Here is a 21693-nt window from a genome sequence, read left to right as displayed (position 1 = left end):
AAGTCATAAAAAGTGAAATAACATAAACTACAAAATTTACTGTCCTCAGCAAATGCTGAAAATATCGTCCACAGTAAAATTAAATTAGCATGTAATAGACAGAGAAGCAGTGTGGAGTGGATTTAAAAGAGGATCCAGGGAAAATGACACTGTAACCCAATCTGGGTCACGGGGATTTAAATCGGATTCTTCTCCCTAAATGTGAATAAATGTGCTGATTACAGACAAGAGCTCCGGGGTTACTGGAGTCTCACACATTGTCAATACTTTGGGAGAAATAATATATTGCAGATTGTAATGAGCCGGGGAGCTCGAGCGAGCGCGGCGCGGAGCGGGCTAGGGCAGGGCGTCCACTAGGGCGCGCTGCGAGACCGGGAATCCCCGCCAGGCGCCCGCGGGGCCGCGCCGCCCCAGCCGCGCGCGCACTCCTCTGTCCTCGCCCCCCTCCCTCGAAATCCTATTTACAGGGTTTCTTTCTTTCTTTCTTTCTTTCTTTCCCCCACTCCTGTGACATTTTCTCCAAGTCGGAAAGTGAAGTGTAAGTCGAGCTTCACCGCAGGCAACCCTGGGTTTCCGCCTTCAGACTCGGGGTCCCGGAGTGGGGTGCGCTGCCCAGGCGCAGCTAATCCAGGGTACGGGGTGGGAACACCCCCCAACCCCCACCCAGCCCAGCGCCGTGGGCCTGGCCGTTCTACCAAGTGAGGCCGAGGAGCGCCCGAGGCCCATGTCCGGCTCCGGCCGGGACACTGGTGCGCTCCGAGCACAGCGGGTGGCCGGCCTTGCGGCGAGTTCAAGTGCACGCCCGGGGTTGGAGCCCGCGGCTCCGCGAGCGAGTTCTCTCCTGCTCAGCTCCCTTTCCGGAGTTCACTGTGCCCCGCTGCTCTCGGGACCCCTCTCCCAGCCCTCCCAGCCGCGCGGAGCCGCCCGCCTGGGGCGCGAACACGGGCGCACTCCTCCCCGGGCCCCAGCCCACGGCGCGGGCTCCCCAAGAGCAATGTGGAGGCTCCGCCTGGAAAAGAAGTCCGACTTCCTCTCCGCGCTGCTCTGGTGCGATCTGGAATCGGCAGGAAATGGCTCGAACACCCGTCCCGCGCCTTTGCAGTCAGCCCTTGCTTTGCTGAAGGGAAGCAGCTCCCACCAAAGTCTTGCCACCCCCTCCCCCACGAAAGACCCGCGCAGGTTTGTAAAGAAGGGTGTGAGATCTGAAAAGTATTTGTCTTCTAGGGAGAGAGATGTTGGTGACGGAGCCCAGTGAAAGATGGGGTGCTTTTTAGGTAGAGATGATCAGTGGGCCACATCTTGGTTTGCAGTTCCAAAACGATGCAAACGCGGCCATATGCGGAACCAGTTTTAGGAGCGTCTTGATGAGATGTTAGTGACATAGGAAATAAACGGGAGTGACATTTCGCGGCATCATTTTTCTCACGGATGTTCAAGGTTTTCCGCTGCAGTTAACAATTAGCTACATTTTGTTAGAAAGTAAATATTAAGTAAACTGCCAAAGCTCAGAAGAGGTAAGTTCAGCTTACCACGTAAGATCCTCCAGTTTCCTGTAGAGGCTTGCACAAGTAACTTGTGGTTTGACAGATGGCAAGAACAGTTGATTTTGATGCGGCAAGGTGATGTTTAAAGTAAACGGAGAACCCAAGGATCTTTTTGATAAAGTAGTGTTCACTTCTAGCCTAAACGAAATGTAACTAATTTATAGTGGGAGTTATAGCCCCATGTTTTAGATTTTTTTTTTGTTATAAGATAAATGAAAAAACGGTCTTTCGACAATTAAAAAAACCGCACTGTTTATTGTCATTTGTGAAGTATTGAATTTGAAATAGCCTGGATTGGATCATTGGAGTTAAAACAGCAAACAAGTCCATTTAAATATGGTTTGACATTTGCTATCAGAAGCTTTGAGAGCTACTAAAAGCAGAATTAAAAGAGGAATTGAGCCATTCCCCGCAAACAGCTATTTTAATGTGGTCAGTCAGCGTTGCCTTTGAAAATGAAGGCCAAGTATGTTTATGGAAGTACGGAAACAAGTACTTTACTGCATAAGATTTTCTCAGTAGTTCAGAATAAAAGTTTCGTATTTAAAATTGTTACGATACACATTTTTTCATTGATTTATGAAGTTCAAAAGGAAACTTTTATTTGTATTATTTTTGTACTGTGTTCACGTTTCAGATTGAAGTTCATCTGTCCTTCAGAAAATGTATGTTCACTACTATTAAAAACACCATCATGGCTAACATTTTTAATTCTCTTCAGGTAGATATATGACTGGTGTAAGTAATTTTTTTTTTTATTTAGACAAGATTAGTACAGCTCTATTCAAGGAGTTTAGTTGAGGGAAGAGGATTTCCAAACCTGTAAGTACATCTATATAAAATAGTAATATCAAAGATTTTTGTAAGGAAACTTGGGAATTAACACATTTTAAATGAATATAAAAACATCTTTGAAAGGGCTTTTTTCCATACTATTTCCCTCTTCCAGAAAAAAAAAAAATCAGAGACTGTTTTCCATTCTATAGATATATTGCAATCAGGTGTAAGAAAATTATTCCACAACAACAGTTCTATCAAAATGGTGGATACTTTGAATATAATATGAAGAAAAAAGAACATCTTGGCCTTTGGTATGTTGGAAGTACTTGAAAAGGCAAGAAATTTGTAGAAATATTTTACTACTGAAATCTACAAGACCATTAAAATGTGCAAGTAATTATATTCTAAGTGACTGAGAAGTACTTTTTCCCAACTGATTTTTAAACTTGGAAATTTTTGTGTGTACTTTAATTAGTACCTTTCTTTTAAATGTCCCAAATATTTTGTTACATGAGCTGTATGATGAAACTATTATTGGACTTTGTGGTTTTCCTTTCTACATGAACAGTTGAGAAATATGTTCATTAAATCTTCTTTTATATGTACCAAGGGATAAATGTGAATATGTACCCTCTTGGAGTAAAAAATCAACCCAAGTTCATTTTTCTATCCAAAACCTGACATTGATCCTGATCTCACAGTTTTTAGGTGCACAATCTGCTATTGATATCAATTTGGACATCCCAGTTTGTTAGGGACATTTTAAGACAGTGCAAGTTTTTTGTGGAAGAATATATATTAAGGCAGGAACTAGCTAATAACCCAAAGTGAATCAGGAGGTGTGCGTGTAGCATTCAGTCATTTGGATGATAATTTTTAAAGGTAGTTCTATACTCAGGAAGGATTTTGCTGTGCTCTGTATTTATGAATATCTAAAGTGTACTACCCTGCAACTTAAAAACTCAATAACCAGATACCAAATGTATGCTATGAGGAGCGGATTGGCTCCAAGAAAGAAAGCGAGCATTTAAAATTATGTTTTAAAATATAAACTTCGTTTTAGTTTCTGACAGAAATCTCGTGGCCAGCTCATCAGTTTTCCAGATCAATTTTAAAGCACCATGTAAAAACTACCTTTTCCACATTCGAAGTTCATATTTAAGTTTCCTTAGCTGCAAAATCACTCTGAAACAGAGTGTTTTATGTTAAAAGCCATTTCATGTGTTGGTCCCATTGATTACAGATGAATGTATAAAAATCTTGTTTAAAGACCAGTAAAAGTGAGGAAATTCCAAGTCAAGTTGGCTAATTCCATTCATAATTCATCCCGAGTGCCTGACTTAAGAAACTTGCAAACAGTTTATAGCTATACATACAAAATCTGTTGACTTGCTTTGCAAGTGGGGAAGCAGGGTCAACTTTGACCTCCTTGTTCAGAGGGGCTTAAGCTGATAAAACTATGGAATGTAGGTTAAGCTTTACGGTTACGCAGGAATTTTCCAATCTCAACCCTTTTTTTGATTTTCACCTTTTGAAAATGTAAACAGGGAAGGACGACTTTTCTGCTCTGAAATGGGATTGACTTTCACCCACCCATTTCCTTCCCGCTTGCACATTTGTTCAGTAATTCTTCTGAGTGCTGGGAGATCCAAAGGCCCCGAAGGAGAAAACAGCATGTGCTGTAGCTCTGCCCTCTTCAGCCATGCCTGTCCCCAGCCCTTTTATTCTGAGAGATGTGGACGTGAATTTAGTACTCCTATTAACATGGTTCAAACTGCAGCTTCCACGGCCGTAAGTACTTTTGGGGACTGGCAAGAAATCCATGAAGACTTTGCATGCTGAGTGGGGAAAACCTACTGGGGAATCCTGTGCTTTGATATCAGGGAGCTTCTGGGCTGACCTTCAAGCCTGAAGCAGTCATTGTTCATTTTCCAAGGCTGCACCATAGGCCAATGCCTTCCCTGAGTTTTCATGTTCAGCAAGACCTTAAGACATTTTCAGTTTCCTAAACATTCTGAGCTACTGTAATCTTAAACCAGACCAATTTTAAGAGTGAAAACTGGCCCAGAGAGAGTCTTTACATGGCAACCTCAATCTGATGTGAGCTCCAGTGACTTTTGAAAAATAAGGTCTTGAAAAGGTGGGTTTCTGGTGGAAAGGCTGTGGTCTGCTTACAGGAGGGATCCCTGAGACCCGTTAATATCCACCAAACACGCTTCATTAAACTGGAACGAACATGACCCCAAATCACTGGGTCCCTGCGTTTTCCTGAATGTAGGTCATTTTGTATCCTTACGATTTAACTTAACGTCTGAAAGGATTTCCTGCCTTTGAAGTGGGGCGCTTTGTCACCTGTTTGGATAGGCTCCCTAAAAGTAAGGGCTCTGTTCCTACTTTGCAAGATTTAGTGACTCCATGTTCCCTTGGCTGGAGTTTCCCAGATCACTGAAGGCAGCAGGTGTGGGTCTTTCCTTTACAAGTCGGCGCCTGCAGACCCCATATTCCAGACTTCATTTCTCTAGGTCAGAGCCTACAAGAAAAGCCCGGAGCCATCCACTCACCTGGGTGAAGCCATAAAGAGGTAAGCTTTCATAATGAGGAGCTGTATATCAAAATTCATAGCTTTTGAGAACCGGAATAACTAGTGCTCAGGCATTAGTCTCTTGCTAGAGCAAAACACAACAAACTGGGGCCAAATGTGCCACAGTAGGTGACACCCATTTCAGTAATGACCAACATTTAAATGTACTTTTAAAAAACGTATTAGTATACGGATCCTACAGTTAAATATTTTTAGTGAAAATTTGCATATTTAAAAGGAAACTGCAATTCCCGTTGAACAACATGTTAGGAGACAGCTATGAATGGATTCTAGAAACTGCAGGTATGCTTATTTTTGAAAAATGATGTACCATGTGCCAGACCTCTTCATAAACTATAATGTACCTTGCAAATGAAAAGGTGTTTGTGTATATTTAAATGACCATTCAGCCTTAGCATGTGCACCATCTCATCTGTTAGTTAAGCACATCCACCAACTAATCACTCCAAAGACTCAACTTGTTCTCTTTTGGAGAGGTTCACTACTTGTTTGAAAGCTTGGGCACAAATCAGGCATCTTCACAGTACCCCTCCTCAAGAGTGTTTTCGTGTGAATATTAAGTAAACTATCAGAAGTTTCTGTATTTGGGTTGCTTTCTTTTCAGAGAACTGGACTTGCGTATGCATGAGATTAAGACCTTTTGGTTAAGTAAGAGGGAGAAAATCAAGATAGATATCTACACAGTTCCAGTTTAAGGTCATGATCAAACCGAGAAGAAACTGAGTGTGCCTAAGGAAGGAGTATGAGGCTGAATCTGTGTCTGATTCTTTGATAATGAATTGAAATGCAATTTTGATGGCTAGACATTTTTCTTTTGGTGGGTATTAATCACTTTGATCCATTTGATTTCTCAGGAAGAAATTGTAGCTGTTGTAACTGAGTCTGCCCTGCTGGGTTGCTTTCTCGATAGTGGCATAGGAATCATCTAGAAAGAAATGTCACGTGCACAAAACATGCATCCAGAGGGCACACCTCTTTCCTCTCTCACAAAGCAAATGGTAGGCTGTCCTGCCAAGAAAGTAGACTCAGACTCATGCATTTGTCTCATGTTTTTGATGATCTTGTCCCTGGTCCCTGCCCTTGGAAACTGTAAGCCAAGTGTGTGTGTGAGTATCAGATGGATTCTCTAGCTCCCAAATGAAAACTCTGTCATTAGTCATACACTCCTGCACCTTTCACATGGGGAAAATGTTCCAATTATTCCTTGATTACATCACAGCTGATACGAGAACAAGACAGGTGGAAACAGGGTACCAGGTGAATATCTGCAAACTTGGAGCACTTAAAAATACTTTGAAGACACACAGCTGCTCTTTCTTTTTTTAATTGTCTTCAGTAAAACTCTAAAATCCCCACAATATGTACCTTAAAAGCATCAGGAATATTTTAATTGGGTAATAACCATCCATATTTTCCTTCTGATAAATTAAAAGGAATTAAGAATGAAATTTTATGATGATTATAAACTGTATTACTGACCCAAGGGACAAGAACAATTATGAAAAATATGTCCTATGTCTTTGGCGTGAATATGCATTTAGACTTCTAAATCATTCATCTTAAATGCTCAAGCAACTTATTAAAGCTTATAAAATAATATTCACATAATTATGACCGGGTAACTTATAATCATGATTGACATGATGTCATCAATATTGCAGTGGGCTCCCTACCAAACACTGAAGCTGACTTGGTCTTTTCCTGTTGGGCTCCTGATAAAAATACATATACTACAAAAGAGATGAAAGATGGTAACAGATTTTGTGTATCTGAGGTCCCTTTTTGGTCGATAATTGGATTTTTTGTTTTTTAAATTTTTAAAAATGTTTATTGATTTTTGAGGGGCAGAAAACAAGCAGGGGTGGGGCAGGGAGACCCAGAATAAGAAGCAGGCTGCAGGCTTTGCACTGTCAGCACAGAGCCCGAAGTGGGGTTTGAACTCACAAACTGTGAGATCATGACCTGGAAGCTTAACCGACTGAGCCACCCAGGTGCCCTGGTCAAGAATTGTTTTAAAAATGCTTTTAACACATCACATCTTTTTCCCTTCTCCCCTTCCTGTTCTCTTCTTTTTATTCCCCCTTCCTTTCTCCTCCAATTAAAATTACAAACCATGAGAAGGAAAAATTATTTTTGGAAAACATGAAAAATTGGTGAAGTTTTACTTCTAAATTTGGGAGTGGATCTGGACAAAATGAAAGTTTCCAACCAGTGGCTGAGGATGAGTTCAGCTCACATGAACATGAATCCCGGTTTGAGAGTAACCCACCGCGCTTAGCCCAGCTTCAGCCGGGTCCCCAGATAAGCGTCCTCTCTGAGGGCAGGAGCATGTCTAGTTTTGAGTCAGGGCTACCTGCCAGCCCTCCTGATACATTAATTCTCACAGTAAACCTTTCTTTTTGAATGTTTATTTATTTATTTTTGAGAGACATAGTGGGAGCAGGGGAGGGGTAGAGAGAGAGGAAGACACAGAATCTGAAGCAGGCTCCATGCCCTGAGCTGTCAGCACACAGACCAATGCGGAGTTTGAACCCACAAACCGTGAGCTCGTGACCTGAGTCAAAGTCAGACTCTTAACCAATGGAACAACCCAGGAGCCCCTCTCACAGCAAACTTTTGGAATGAATTAAAGACAACTAGGGAAATTGCCAGATTTCCATCATATGGGCATACTAAATGGAGGAACTGCCTGTATCTGGATTTTTCTTACGCCCAGCCCTGCAGAACCCCAGCAGTGGCTTCTGAGACACTTACTCCATGTTAGCAGAATTAAGCCGTTTCCAGTATAGATCTAGCTGTAAGTGGCTTGTTCCATTGATGTATTGGTACTTTTGAGCATTACCTGCTTCTGTTATGATGATAGAAAATATCCAAAGGTTGAACCTCTGCCTGTGGGCCTGGGTTTTGTTCCAGCTCCACTGTGTGACCTCTGGCAAGTTACTTAACTGGTCTGAGCTTTGGTTTCCTTGCTTATAAAGTGAAGGCAGTGATACCTCTTTGCACTATTACTATAGTAAGTGACCTACTATTTATAAAGTATCTGGAACACAGCTTGCAGTCAGTGAATACATATTGGAGTTGCAAGGAAAAAAAACACAATTGAATCTTTGATCTCAGTTTTTCATTGCCTAAGATTGTAGAGATGGTTCAAGAAAAAAGAGCAACTCAACGCACGGTTATAATCCTAGCACCTGCTTTGCACTCAGAAACCTAGCCCCAACTTCAAACGTGAGATTTCAGTGTGAGCCAGCCTTCCCTCCTCCCATCATAATCTGAAGGAAAATATTGTTTTTGGACACAAAAGAACTTAATTCTTTTTACTCCAAGTGATAACCTTTATGAGACAAGTCAGGTTAAAAACTGACCCACAGGTCTTGAAGTACCCTATTTACCTAGAGAAAGGAAAAAACAAATAAGGGGAAAGTATTTGTGGTGAGTTTTTATGGCCACTTTATGAACTACTGAATATAAGGACCTGGAATAGGAATACTGACACACCTACAGCCAGAGCGGTGTGATTGGCATCCCCGTCATGTTGTCACTGACACACAATATAAACTTATGATAACTGCTACATAGTTGAGGCAACAGAGACCCTGCAATATCTTTTATGTCTGAGTGTGTTGTAACAGTCTGACAAAAGGTTTGATCTAGATCAGCAACAGGAAGCCCATTCATTGTCGCTCTCAAGGAGGCCTAAGTAAAAACATCACTAAATCTTCACTGAAAGATAGCTTACTGCAAAATACTGAGATTTTTGAACTGGAATCAAGAGATACAACATTATTTTATGTTGATCCATTTAGAGGGCCTTCAGAGCCAATGAAAAGATACTGGAAAATACATGAATGAAGTAATCATTAATGAACTTGTTCATAGTCTCAATACAGCAACAACAGAAAGAAATGTTACATCTTACTCCAGAAATAGAGCTGTTCCTACACGTGTCATTCCATTACCTGGGATAGCAAAACCAACTGTACTGAGGTTTGTGGTCATTATTCAGTTGGCCAAACTTCACTGAATTTTGGGTTTTAGACTCACTGGATATCCTTGCAGCAACTGCCTAGTTGGGATTTGATATTTGCTATTAAATTTTGGATAGTCTACCTTTGTTCTTCACAAGTGCCCAGTTGTCTTAGAGGACTTGCCATTTTTTTTTCTTGATTACACTCAACTAAATTATAGTCAGATAATACCTCTTGAGCTTAGTTTTTTTCCCTCTGGTTTTCCCTGCTGACCTACATACATATGCCTAGATGTCCTCATATCTAAAGTAGGACTCCACAAAGAGTCATTCTAAGATTACAAATTAAAATATATATTCAATCATCTGTACCTAAATCAAATGGTACATTTTGGAAGACTCTAGTGTGTTCTCATCCTTTTGTAGGTAGGTGGGGAGAAGGTGGGTGGGATATGGGGTCCCCCTTTGCAAGGAGAGAACATTCTACTTGGAGTAATAAAGGATCAGGTTATTCAAGAAAATAGAACATTAACAGCTGAATTTTGTGGTGCCTACTTCCGTGCTTTAGGAGATCAAAGGAAAGAAATACCAATGAGGACAGAAAGAGCTAGGAAAGGATTCTTCAGAAGAGGTGGGTTTGCAACTACCAGAAGGGTGGGTAGCTTTGGGTGGATGAAAAGAACATGTCCAGTATGGGGGACATGGTGGGTGAAAGTGCTGAGGCAGGAAGGAGCTCAGTATGTTCCTAGAACCATAGGGATTCCAAGAAATTGTGCCGCTGTGCTTACTAGTCTCGTTTGTTCAGAGTCAGCCAGTTTTCCTCAGGACAGATCCGACAGTCTGCACACACAGAGGTCTACTTAATTTTAGCTTTGTGTCTTGCATCTCTCAGATCTAGTTAAAATGCTATTCTGGATCATGTCATTTCTCCACTTAAAACCCAGGATTGGCTCCCCGTTGTTCAATTTCCCTTAGATTGCTAGCAAGGCCTTCACCACCTACCCCCTCCCCGCCTTGAACTTCATTGCACCTCTGGCCCCTTCTTGATCCTCACAACCCAGCTTTTAGCCACCTGGAACCCACCATATTCTTTCTTGTCTCTGACTTTACATAAGCTCAGGTCTTGGCCTGAATGTCCCTCCTGCAGGGAGACCAAGGTAAGGCTCCCTCACCACTTGCCTCCCTGCAGGAAGCATATTTTGTCTTGATTTCTTACCTAACATCTTTCCTACAAGACTATAACCCCTTGCAATGAGAGCCCACATTTGGTTGATCATGAGTAGCCAGCACAGAGCCTAGCTCCACATCATGTATTCAGTCCATCGAAAATCCTTATTAAACACCATATGCCAGGCCCTAATGCAACAGGGAGCAAAACAAGCAAAAACTCTCTATTTTTATAATCTGCTTGGGAGAACAAACACTAAAACTAGCTAAACATAAAATACATAGAAGTATATATTTATAGGCTAGCATAAACGCTTAAGAGAAAATAAGGCAGGAAAGGAAGACAGAAGTCTGGTGCAGGAGGAGCTTTAAGAGGAGTGGCCAGGGAGGGCATCCTGAAGATTGTGACATTTGAACAAAGGCCTAGAGGAGGCAAGGTGGTGAGATATGCAGATACTGGGGAAGCACAGGCGGACCAAGGAAGAAGTAGGTGCAAAGGCCAGGACTCGTGTGCCCACGAGCATCCACTGGTCAGTGGGTGAGAGTGAAGGGAGCAAGGAAAGTAGAACATGAGGTCAAAGTACGAGGACAGTGTGGGAAGGACATTAATCATGGGTCTAGGATCGATGTTTGTTGCTGCCATTACTTAATATAAGCACTTTGGACTGGGAGACCCAGAGAAACCACACTGTGCCTTTTCTGCTTTAAAGACTATTTCAAATGAGGATTTCAAGGATTTAAAGTAATGCTAATAATTCAACATGGAACAAAGCTTTGCTTTCATAAGCCGGTTGAGTAAAAAGGTAGCAACATAAGCACCCCCTGAGGATCCTGAGCAAAATGCAGAAGGACCCTATGTGACATTAAGGGGCACCTGCCCCCAACTTGCATTTCTGCTGGAGACTTATTCATGGAAGTAAAAGAGCATAGAAGTTGGTGACTTCAGTTACTGAAGAGTTTTGGTTTCCAGTCTCCCTTCACAGCAGAAGGCAGAGGAGTGTGTGATTATCTAATGATAATGACATAGAAAATGGTTGTGGGCTTTTTAAAATATTTATTTATTTTTGAGACAGAGAGAGAAAGAGCATCAGTGGGGGAGGGGCAGAGAGAGAGGGAGACATAGTATCTGAAGCAGCCTCCAGGCTCTAAGCTGTCAGCACAGAGCCCGATGTGGGGCTCAAAACCCACCGACTGAGATCGTGACCTGAGCCAAAGTTGGACACTTAACCGATTGAGCCACCCAGGTGCCCCATGTGGTTTATAGTTCTGGCTCAGTGCTTGCAAGACTTGTTCTCTGCCTTCTACTGGTATACTTAGCAATTAAGTAACTAGTTTATCAGGTGACACTCAGCACCATAACTAATGAAATATAGAGTTACTCCCAGCCCAAGGAAGGAGTTGTAGACATTCCAGAAAGGGAATGGAAGCAGAAGAAATTCCTTTTTCGGAATACCTCTCCATGGCTGCAGACTGCAGGGTTCATAACGTGTGGGGGTCACAGCAGTGCCTTCAGTGCAGGACACCTGGCCCAGCCGGCCGGTGGAATGTCACTCAGCATGCCCGAGGGGCTCCCTCACAGCCCGCACTCTGCCAGCACAGCCTGCACACCAGCCTTCCTTCTCTCAACACTTGGCTGCCTGCCATCTGGCCCCCATGACCAGAGCCTCCTGAGCAAAAGGTACATGAGAAATGGGCTGAATGCGTACCACGTCTTTTTCAAACCTGGCGAACACTCGTCATGAGAATAGCCTTCGAAGCCTTAAGGCTTGGTTTCAGCTGTCACAACAAAGAAAAACAAATCTTCATGTTTGTCCAGAATCTAGACCACGTCCAAAGCCTCTGACTGCCATAGCATAGGACATGGCATGGAGAATCTAAATGCACTTAGAAAGAGAAAGAGCACAATAGAAAAAGCCATTGGTGCTCAAGAACTTCGTAACAAGAGGGAAATGCCAAAAGACACAATATCCATGACGGAGATATTGATGCTTCTGTTCTGACCTGAGGCTCAGACACAGTTTGTGAGGCAGACATTGGCTGCTTCTCAACATCATGTTATGCCCTTGGTGTGTGACTGAAATTTGGGGGCCTTTCTTGCTTTTCTCTGATCTCCACCTTTTGTCACTATTCATGAAAATAGCCGAGCTCTGGGTTGGCCGGAAATCCTGTGGCACTTAGAGCTGCACGATCAAAGTGGCTTGTAGGCATTTGGGCTGGTGCCAACAAAGTTCAGGTTGTGCTTCAAACGGGCTTCGAGCACCTCTCAGCCACAGGCGAGGGCTGGCCGGGTTTGATCTCCAACTGTGCACATTTGGGGAGGCTCAAGGCCCTTGTTGATAAGCCCTGCTTGGCAGAGCTCTGCTTTAATTAACATGGCCCTTGGGTTGGTTCGATTTCCCATGTTTCAGCACCTCACTGGGTGTAACCTTATCTTTCCATTTTGTACGCCTGATGGATCTGAAACAGCACAGGTGAAGTTTGTCTTTGACTTGACAGCTGGATTACTTCCAAGTGTCACAACTACAGAAGAAATGTTCCAAATCCCAGCTCTTCTTATCATTTTGCATTTTATGGAGCCTTGGCTGAGATGTTAATATGGTTAGACATGGTTCCAGTAAAATGAACTTATCACTTAGAAGTTTATGCATCTGCTAAGTGTGAAGTGTAGAGGCAATGGAAGTAATACATGATAGATGTAGTTGGGAGTGACAGCGAGCTGTCTCTGAGAAGCTTGGAAAGAGGGCAAGTGATTGTAGCCAAGCATTTAGCTACTTAACAGAAATGAATATAATTGAAGGAGACAAAAATGTTTCATTACTTTTCGGGAAGAGTGTTCAGAGGAGAAAGGAGGACAGTGTCCTGAGGAACTGGAGTCCTACAAGATGCCTCTCAAGTCAGTTTGAGGCCATCTTTGATAGATAGCCGCAACGCTCCCTTCCCTTTGTTTACATTTGCATTTCTCTCAAACGTTTTTTTTTTTAAACCATGAACTCTCATCACCACCCCCACCTTTGTTTTTTAAGTCCTACTCATTAGCATACTGAGAAATTCGTTTGCAAAACATACCTGCTCAGGGAATATATCATGGCCCAAAACACAAGGAGGGGACTCACTCCAGTTGTCTGAGAGTCTGTGTGTGTGTGTGTGTGTGTGTGTGTGTGTGGTGTGTCTGTGACATGAAGGGTTTTCTGTCCTTACCATGGTCCCCATGAAGGACATGGGGATGTCTGATTCTGATACTATTCACTCTCCGTTTACAGATTTCTCGAAAATGACAGCTTCTCAGCTAGTGTGATATCAGGAAAGCGTTGTCAAAGAGAGGAGAAAAGGTATATTTGTACCCTGGAAAGGGATATCCTTCACTACAGATAGTCAAATTCTTCACATATTTATCAGTTTTTCATGAGTTAACTCGAGAGTATGACCAGCTCTGAAAGATGTGGGTCCGAATAATAGCTTTACCACTTCCTAGATGTATAGTTTTAGCCCTGACTCTATGCCTCAGTTTCTTCATTTGTATATTGGAGTTATTAAAATATTGTGGAATTGCTGTAAGTATTAAACAAGCTAACATATGCTTAGTGCCTGTCACAAATATATTTCATATTAAATTTTGTTTCTGTTACGATTCCTTATTTCAGAGATCAGCAAATGTCAACATGATTTTGTAACACACTAGAACTCTTTACAAGTTCCTCAAAAGGCAATTAATAACAAAATGTGCATTGCTTCTTTTATTCACCATTGCAGAGATATAGCCAAGCATTCAAAGCCACCACTCACAAGTGCCTCTCATCTTGCAGAAGCCAAGCAGGTTTATAAATATAGTCCCTACCTTAAGAATTTTACTTCCTGGGGGCACCGGGATGGCTCAGTCGATTAAGTGTCCGATTTCAGCCTAGGTCATGATCTCGCTGTTCTAGTTCAAGCCCCTCGTCGGGCTCTGTGCTGACAGCTCAGAGCCTGGAGCCCGTTTCTGATTCTGTGTCTCCCTCTCTCTCTGCCCCTCCCCCACTCACGCTCTGTCTCTCTCTCAAAAATAAATAAACATTAAAAATTTTTTTTAAATACTTTGACTTTCTGATTGTAAGTCTGTGATTTTCCAGCCAGAGAAGGTCATAAGGTAAGGGCATAGGTGAGGATTTGGTTAGTTAGGCTGTCACATCTTCTCTTTTACAAGACCAAATATTGTGAGTGATGCTAAACTGGGAACATAGAAAACTGGCTTCCTGGCCTTCCTTGACTCTGCCAGCCACAAACATACAGTAGTATTTGAGCAAGTTGATGGTTTTTAATTTATTTATTATACATTTAAAAATCTGTTGAAGCTTTTTCTTTATAGGCATGCATGATGCTTTCTAATAAACAGGCTCAGACAGTGAAAAATCGACATTTAAGTTTGACTTGGTGGCATTTAGCATGCAAACACTGAAATGCTAGCAAGGCAAATTTTCAGATGCAAGCCATGTGCAATAGAAAGAAATGAGGTACCACATATTAAAGATGGCTTATATACTCTCTCACTGCCCAGAATTCTCTGCCCTGCTGCTCTAAATAAGGAAGTGACAGGTGACTGTTACTGGTTACAACACTGATTCTATTTTCATGGGGCCCTTTTCTGTTTGGCTGACGTAAGGGATTCACCATCACCTGGTCCCATCACTATCCCAGCACCATCACCAGCAGGAATGATGCTTTTCCTGCAGGATCATTGCTGCTAGGAGACCCAGATCTTTGGGCGCAGTGAAGTCTCAGGCCCCCATGGAATGGAATGCGAATCCTGAACAAAATATAGCTATGTCTTGAACCAGAAGCCATATTCTTTGTACTTGCCTCACACTGTAAGTGTCAGAGTAGCCACACCCAGGAGGTGCTACCAAGTCTGAGTACAGGTTGGAAGTCGTTAAGATTCCCTAAGACTATCACGGCACTAACTTCTGGAAAACAGTAATAGAGGAGTAACAGTTGGGTGGAGGGTCTCCTGTGGGAGCTGACTTGGGAGATGCTACAAAAGATTTGATTTTTAGATTTCTAGAAGAAAAGGGGAAATCTGAAAACAGAATCAAAGAAGTCTCTTGTAATGAAGGGAAATCACTGAGCCGGGGTTGGTAGACTGGAGTCTAATCACACATTCAGAAAATATTGCAATTTCTTCCATCTATGACTTTGGGTGACACCATGTATCATAGCTTCCCCTTCTTGAAGGTGAATTTAGTAGAACCTCCTCTATTTCACATGATACTGTTGAGTCAAAATGAGTGATGATATATGCAAAAAGTGAAAGAATGTCTATATATATATATATATATATATATACAGGAGAAAAGAACAAAGTAAAAATTGGCTGCTTCCCTCAAGAAAAAAAAAGGAGGGCAGATGAAAACAGAAANTGAAGTCTTCTATCTTCTCTCCTAGACTTGAAGCTCTTAGAAGACAGGGCCTTGCATTTCTATACCCAGAAGGCACTTATATTAAGTGACTGGATATGCTAATTATTGACTGTTAGCCCTGAGGAAAAAAGTTGCCATTGGAGGTGAAAGCAGGTCCCGGAAGGGATCACTAGCTTGGAGCATTCGTGTGTGAGACGTGGGCCTCTAAGAAGCTATTGCTGTCTGGGACTATAGAGAAAAGAAAGTTTAGATTGGGAGAGGGAATAGCCTAAAGGATTCCTGTCCAGGTCTTTATTCTGACAGAAACTTGTGGGAAAAGGTCCCAGCTCTCCGATGCTGTGAATGCCCGTCTGAGTGAAGCAGAAAAGTCAGGTGAAATCAGTTAGGGTGTTCTGCTCAGTGTGGCTGAGTGTGATGGATGGCTTGGTATGCTGTTTATCTGGTGCAGGTTGGTATTTCACCTCTGTTTTCATTAGACTGATGGTAAGGTAATAATTCTTTCCTCTGGCTGAAAAAACTGTCTTCAGCCATTTGTTGATCTTCTTGAACAGGCACTTCAGGTGCACAGAAGTCACCCTAAAGGAGATTTTGAATGAAAACTTAACTAATGCTGGTTGGCGTCCATGGAGCTTTCGAGCAACGCAGGCCATCTGTGAGACTTGCTGTGGTCGTTTGGTGCACAGAGTCACATTTACTCAAAGAGAACCAGCCTTGGGGGCACCTGGGTGGCTTAGTGGGTTAAGCGGCCAACTTCAGCTCAGGTCATGATCTCACAGCTTGTGAGTTCGAGCCCCGGGTTGGGCTCTGTGTTGACAGCTCAGAGTCTGAAGTCTGCTTCAGATTCTGTGTCTCCCTCTTTCTCCAGCCCTCCCCTGCTTGCACTCTGTGTGTGTGTGTGTCTGTCTGTCTGTGGGTCTGTCTCTGTCTCTGTCTCTTTCTCAAAAATAAACATAAAAAAAGAAAGAGAGAACCAACCTTAAAAATGGACCAAGGTAACCGCACCTCCAGGAAACAAAGAGCCAATGTCACACTTTTGTCTCTTGAAAATTTCAAGCTTATTTGCAAACTAAATGAAGCCAGGGTAATCCTCATGGGGTATTTCCACAAAGCTGTGTGTTACAGGAGGAAGTGCCCCAGACAGGGATTCAGAAATCTGTCCCCTGGTTCTCACTATGGGCAGATTTCTTCCTATCTCTAAGACTTGATTTCTTCATCTCTGAAACAAATAGTGTATGTGATGGTTTTAATTGAAAGCTCTTATCAAGATAACATAGCTTTTGGGTTTTCTCTAAGGCTAGTAGGAACAAGTTGGAAACAATGACAGAGGCTTGAGGCATTAATGAGCTGTAGTGCTATGGGCCCTCCGTCTTTCAAACCACTTTGGTGAGGAGCATAGAAGGCAAGAGAAAGGTGTTAGCTCAGCTAGCATTGGTTAAGGAAGCCATCTTCCCACAACTGACAGGATAGGTCCTTCCAAGCAGCGTGCTGGGTTTGTGAGCTGAGGAGCAAGCAGTCGGACCTCTACCCACAGAGTGCATGAAGCGGCTTCATCTGCAGGGACCAGCTGTAAAGTTTCATCTACTTAGTAGGGCATAGTCAGGCCATTGGGGGACATAGTTGGGATCTTGGACTACTAGTCTACTCTTAGGTTTTCCATTCACAGTGAGGGTGCCTTCCATCCCATCAGCCTGTGGGGACAGACCGTGCATCCTTTCTGTACCACAGGCCACTTATTTTGACAGGTTGTTCTTTAAGGTAACTAGGGTGACTGTATATCCTGATTTGTCCTTAACAGCCCTTTTGGTGCCAGAATAAATATAACACTCTCATTAACTTTCAAACTGTTTGGGTTTGGACAGAAAATTATATGACACCCCAAATACAACAGATTAATTTTTCTGTAGGCACCTCCTCCACCCCCAAAGAATGCCTCACGTATGTCACTAATATCCTCTCTGCCATCATCTTAGTTTGTTTATGACATACAGATACAAATAAATTGTTACTTTATAATTTTCACGCAGCAATCTGTATTCATCAGTATAATTTTCAAGGTACTCCTGACTGGGTGGGTGGGGGAGTCATTATGAAGAACTGTAGTTATGACAATCTAATGCTTCCAGTGAGGAAGGATTTTCCCTCAAATACTTTTGTGAAGATAAACTAATATAACTTTTATGGAGTGTCAGTCAAATGTAAGCTGCTGCTGGTAATAATTCTGAAATAACAATTCCAACTAAAGAATTCTTTTTATTCACTCATCCTTCAAGTAAGCAATTAGTCAACAAGTATTTGTGTAATGTTTCCTGGCACTATTTCCTAGAAATACAAAAATGAAAGACAATCTCTGACCACAAGGAACTGGTAGAAAAATGGGATAAAGAGACAAGCCAGTGATGACCATCTGGCTATGGTAACGCAGAACAGAAGGATCCCACTCAGCTTCAGGCCCCTTTGGGGAGGGGATGCTGGTGAGGGATGGCTTCCAAGAGTCCATGACACGGAGTGTCCTGGAGGGCACATAATATGCCCATGAGATCATGACCTGAGCCTAAACCAAGAGTCAGATGCTTCACCAACTGAGCCACCCAGGCACCCCAAGATCATTTCTAATATTAGAAAATAAAATAAGGAAGAAAATTCAAAAGTCAGGAAACATTTCTTTTGCTTGAATACTGATGTCTTCCTATTGTTTCTAAAGGAAGCTCTTGCTACCAGCAGAACCTTCTGGTAGTCTGGGGGACTCAATGGTTGAATAAGTTTTCATAGTTAGAAGACTCTTAAAAAGCTAGAATTCTATAAAATCATGTTCCAGTAGAAAGTTGTGATCCACACATGGAATTTTAAATTTTCCAGAAATCGTATTCAAAAGTAAAAAGAAACAGGTAAAATTCATTTTAATAATGTGTTGTATTTAACCCAATATATTCAGAAATATTATCATATAATATGATTAAATGAAACATTTTGCAGTCTTGTTTTCACATTAAGATTTCAAAACCCAGTATGTATTTTATACTTAGAACACACAACACACTTCAATTCATAGTAGCCACACGTGAGTGCTAGTGGCTCTCATATTGCAGAGTGTGGTTTTATAACATCCAAGCTCACTGTGGTCACAAAATAAAAATGAACCCAAAGTGTCCTGACTTGGTTTATTCATGACTATTAATTCTTTCACATATATAAGGAGCATATACTTCTTCAAGAAGGGATAAACAAAGATTCTACAAAGATCTATGTTCTGTCCTAAGTAGTCCCTTATATTTGACTACTAACAGTTTATAGCAACAGGCCCTCTACCTCAAACTATAATACAGTCTTCAAAATAAACATGTTTTAATTGTGGGTATAGCCAAAGCATTTTGGGCTTCATGGGTTGATTATAGATTCTACTGCCATAGGGGCCAGTTGGTGAGTATGCATCTCTGATATAATTCAGAACCAATTATTCCATCACAGAAGATGTGTTCCAGACAACCCTTCACACATAACATCACTTATGACAAGCTTTTTTTCTTATTGAAATAGTTGCAATGCTACCTTATTACATGTAAATTGTTTATTACATTTTGTGGGCCAAGACAGAAGAATGATATCAGGATGGAAGTTCTGCTAATGAGTCCCCTTGGGAAGGCAGTGATCTCTGGTTCTCCATTTCTGTACCTATGCAATGGCAGTAATAATTTTGGGCCCAAAGTCTTAGTACCATGAAGGTAGGAACAGATACTTCTCATCTTTCTGATTCTCAGTTTAGCGCATTGCTGATGTCCAACAGATTTCTCCATCTCTAAAAGTGTCTGTGAGGGGTGCCTGGGTGGCTTAGTTGGTGAAGCATCCAACTTTGGCTCAGGTCATGATCCCATGGTTCGTGGGTTCAAGTCCCATGTGGGGCTCTGTGCTGACAGCTCAGAGCCTGGAGCCTGCTTGGATTCTGTGTCTCACTCTCTCTCTGCCCCTCTCCCACTTGTGCTCTGTCTCTCCCTCTCAAAAATAAGTGAAAACATTTTTAAAAATTTAAAAATGTCTATGAGATATAGAGTCATCCAGTGAGTCACTTTTTCTTTATTCTCTTTAATGGGTCACTCACAGTTTGTGACAAGAACATTACTAATTGCATACTCGGTGCCAGGGGCAGTGTGGAGGCATTGAAGAAATCACTGTTAGCTACAACCCATGTAAAAACTGATTATACTCTAGAGAGGCCACATGCCATCCTGCGAGAATGCGGGGCTGGTGCCTCAACGTTCTTCTGCAGACGAGGTACACAGCCTGGGGCCCACTATGTTAACTGCAGCCTTCTCATCTGTGAAAAATGAGAACAGCAATCCTTCCTGCTCTAGAAGAGAGTTGTGTTTATTAATTAGTTTGTATTTCAAAGTGCTTCACAACTGGCAAGTTTCACTATTGAATTAAGGAAAATTTCCTTTCATTTTATCCCCCACCACATTAGGATGAAAAGAAACTGTGCTCACTGAGGCTGTGAGAAAAATGGAGGGGATTCAGGCAAAAAAGCTAACAAACCTAACTTCCAAAGGTAGTGGCTCATTTCCCCAACTGCAAGATGGCACCCATTAATGGAGCTTGGTAAATTAGGTATCTGAAAGGGCAACCGAATCTGTTTTCTGAAGAATTGCATTCGTTTTAGATTTAATTTTTATGATCCCTTCAAGAAAAAAAGGGAAAAAAAGAAAATGAGCCAAATCACACTGTGATGGTGGATTTGAAAATGGAACCTTCCCCTTCTTCCATACGAAGTGGTATAAACACTATTCTGTTTTCTTACTTGAGACCTGCATGTATCCCAACTTTTAGATCTTCAGATCACTTTGTCCTTTTTCTAGTTTATGCTAGAAATTATGCCCACCAGACTTTTCTTACAAAGTGTTCCATTATCATCTGAAAATTTATTGTTCAAAAAAGAAAAAAAGAGAATTCATTCATAGTCTCCTTGTGGGTAACTGTCCATTCCCTTTTTGTTTCCTTCTATCCTGTAGAAATGCAGTTGCCCAGCTGGGACTGTGATTCCCAGTCTCCTTTGCATCTTGCCGGGGTCACATGACAAGTTTTCACTAGCGGAAAATGAGGAGAAGGAGGGCTTCTAGGAAGTAGATGTGCCTTCTTCACTGTCTCGGAGGGCTGAAAATGATTCTGAGACCTAGCTAGAAACGTGTATCCTTTGACCCACAGATAAGGAACATCTGCTTTGGATTATTATCTGCGTAAGAAATACACTTCTGTTGTGTTAAGCCATTCTTTTTAGTTTATTGTTACAACAACTAATGTAACCCTAGCACATACACTGCCAAAGCTGACGCTCTTCCCCAAATTTCCTATATAGTTGTCTTTTGCATGCCTGCCAGACCACATAACTCCTTTAGGACTTTGATGACACCAGTATAGTTCAGAGCATATAAGGTATTCAATAAATGCATGTGAAATGGAGGAAAGGAAGGAAGAAAGGAGGAAGGGAGGGAGGGAAGGAGGGAGGTCTGTAAGAAGAAAGGGAGACAGGGAGGGAGGGAGGGAGGAAGGAAGGGAGACAAGGAGGAGGGGGAGGAGCGATTGAATCAATGTGTACGCATTTAAGGTGACTCACTTATTTTCCTTTAAGCTTTCCAGCTCAGCAAGCCCCTCCCTCCCTCACCCTCCATTAAGTTGTAAAGCAGGGAAATATTTTTCTTTTCTTCGTGGCCTTCCAAAGGACGGACACAGAGCCATGAGAGAAATCGCTGGCCAAAGGAAAGCAATCCCTTAGAGAAAACAGTCCAACTATCATCACCCTAGAGAGCTGGGCCAACGCCAACATCTCCATCAGCAAGTTGGAAGAGTTGTCTGACTTCCCAACACAATAAAAACGGAGACATGAGCATCCCGAGTCCCAGCCAGCACAATTACATAAAGCCAAAGAACATTATCACTTCTGGGTTGCAGGATTTATGACCAACTGTGGTGGAAAATAAAGACAGAGATATTTGTCTGAATTCATCATTCACAAAAGGCAATACGTTTTAATCGTAGAGAAATTGAATATATTTTACGTTTTAAATGAAAACCCTAGCAAACAGAGTAGAAACAGATGCCAGCATCCTAGAGAAAAAAGAAAAATGAAAAAGATTGCCAGTTTGCTCCTGTTTAGAAGATGCACAAGCAATGGCCTTTATTGTTGAAAAACTTTGAAGTGCACAGAGGCAAGTATTTCTTGGATTTGGGCAAAGGCTTCTAAGGAGTAAGTAGGCT

General features: G+C 42.1%; 1 long non-coding RNA gene across 1 annotated transcript; it reads left to right on the top strand.

Annotated features, from left to right (window-relative positions):
• The first annotated feature begins 1103 nt into the window (after window positions 1–1103).
• Window positions 1104–21339, top strand: LOC144220761 (uncharacterized). Its single transcript, XR_013331854.1, has 3 exons — window positions 1104–1179; window positions 4847–4905; window positions 21068–21339. It is a non-coding gene; the product is annotated as an uncharacterized LOC144220761 (long non-coding RNA).
• The last annotated feature ends 354 nt before the right edge of the window (window positions 21340–21693 follow it).

Source organism: Crocuta crocuta, unplaced genomic scaffold, assembly GCF_008692635.1.
Source record: "Crocuta crocuta isolate KB4526 unplaced genomic scaffold, BGI_CrCroc_1.0 scaffold219, whole genome shotgun sequence".
Taxonomy (NCBI): Eukaryota; Metazoa; Chordata; class Mammalia; order Carnivora; family Hyaenidae; genus Crocuta; species Crocuta crocuta.
This window is presented reverse-complemented; position numbering and strand designations above follow the sequence as displayed.